This window comes from Bison bison, unplaced genomic scaffold, assembly GCF_000754665.1.
Source record: "Bison bison bison isolate TAMUID 2011002044 unplaced genomic scaffold, Bison_UMD1.0 scf7180017851776, whole genome shotgun sequence".
In the NCBI taxonomy this organism is placed as follows: Eukaryota; Metazoa; Chordata; class Mammalia; order Artiodactyla; family Bovidae; genus Bison; species Bison bison.
In genome coordinates this window covers 58,230-59,837 of record NW_011482349.1, presented here as the reverse complement: position 1 = coordinate 59,837, position 1,608 = coordinate 58,230, and the positions used below count along the sequence as shown (strand labels likewise).

General features: G+C 60.0%; 1 protein-coding gene across 1 annotated transcript in view; it reads right to left on the bottom strand.

The window, feature by feature from the left end:
* MED15 (mediator complex subunit 15) overlaps positions 1-1,608 on the bottom strand; it is a 28,646-nt gene that overhangs the window by 18,829 nt on the left and 8,209 nt on the right. The window lies entirely within an intron of this gene.

Below are 1,608 nucleotides of genomic sequence, written 5' to 3'. Positions count from 1 at the left end.
CCCCCGGCGAGGCAGACAGAGGGCAGAGCTTTGGCCCGCCTGCTCTCTCAAGCCCCTCCTAAGTCACAGGGACCCACCGCAGGGCACAGGGAATGGCTCTCAGGCGACACACCAAGGGGGTCTCTGAGACTCGACACATAACTCACCTTCTAACCACGTCAGCCCTCATCCATCTCAAACCACCACCAGCGTGTCCTCAGCTGGGGAATCAGAGGAAAACGGGGGAAAGGCCCAGGAGGCCACAGGGCAGGTAGTGAGGGGTGGGATGCGAGGAAGGGGTGCTCAACACGCCCCCTCCTGATGCCCCTCAATTTCTGGGAGGAAAGAAGTCCCCAAATCACCTGAGCAGGCTGGGCCCCGAAGGGCAGCAGGGTGGCAAGTGGGGAGCAAGGAAAGTGCGGGCTAAAGGAAGCTCAGAAACGAGGTGGCCAAGGCGAGGAGCCAGGGACGGGGAGCCGGCCAGGTCGAGAGCTGACTCTGTAAGGCCAACTTCTGGGTCAGAGGAACCTCAAAAGGATCTGCTGAGCTTTTTCTACTTCCAAATCAAGAGCAAGCCGGTTACAAAGCAACCAGTTCATTAAAAAATCCACAAACAACAAATGCTGGAGAGGGCGTGGAGAAAAGGGAGCCCTCCTACCCTGCTGATGGGAACCCACACTGGTGCAGCTACCACGGAGAACAGTGTGGAGGGTCCTCAAAAAAACTAAAAACAGGACTACGATTAGACCCAGGAGTCCCGCCCCGGACAGCCAGGGGAGAGCAGGACTCGACCCGGGAGTCCCACCCCGGACAGCCAGAGGAGAGCAGGACTTGAACAGATGCACGACCCGGCACTCACACCAGCACCCTGCACGGCAGCCAGGACAGGGGAGCAGCCGAGTGCCCATCAGCAGAGGAGCGGCAAAGGGTACATGGTGCACGCACAACAGACCGCCAGTGCAGAAGAGGGGAAACCGCACCGCCTAGACCAACACGGATGGACCAGAGGCGACCACACAGCCGAGTTAAGTCAGACAGAGAGAACAAATCCCACATGCTATCGTTTATATCTAGAATCCAAAATATGACAGAGGAACTACTCTATGAAGTAGAAACAGACTCACAGACACACCACAGACAGACCTGTGGTTGCCAAGGGGTGGGGGTGGGGAAGGGATGGACCGGGAGCCGGGGCTCAGCAGGCGCGCACTGTTACGGTGTAAACGAGGCACGCAGCCCCGCAGCTGCGCTAAACGCTCTGTGGCCACGGTAACGGAGACGGACGTGGGAAGAACGGCGTGTGCGTAACTGAGTCACTTTGCTTAGAGACAGAAACCACGTGTGAATCAACCATACTTCAGGTAAAAATAAAGCCACCAGTAGGAGGCCCAGGCGTGTATCCCCTGGCACAGAACCAGGACCGAGTGCCTGGAGCCAGGTGGGCAGAGGGCACCGCAGTCCGCGCCCACTGAGGCTGCCCTCGGCTAAGGCCACGGAGGCTCTGGGGACCGGAGGGGACAGAGAGGAGAGCGACCGCCCGACGGGAGAAGGGGGCACAGGGCGCGGCCGGCATGGAGCGCTCCTGTGGGTCAAGCCCTCGCAGGCCAACAGGCCGCCCCTCCAGCCCCC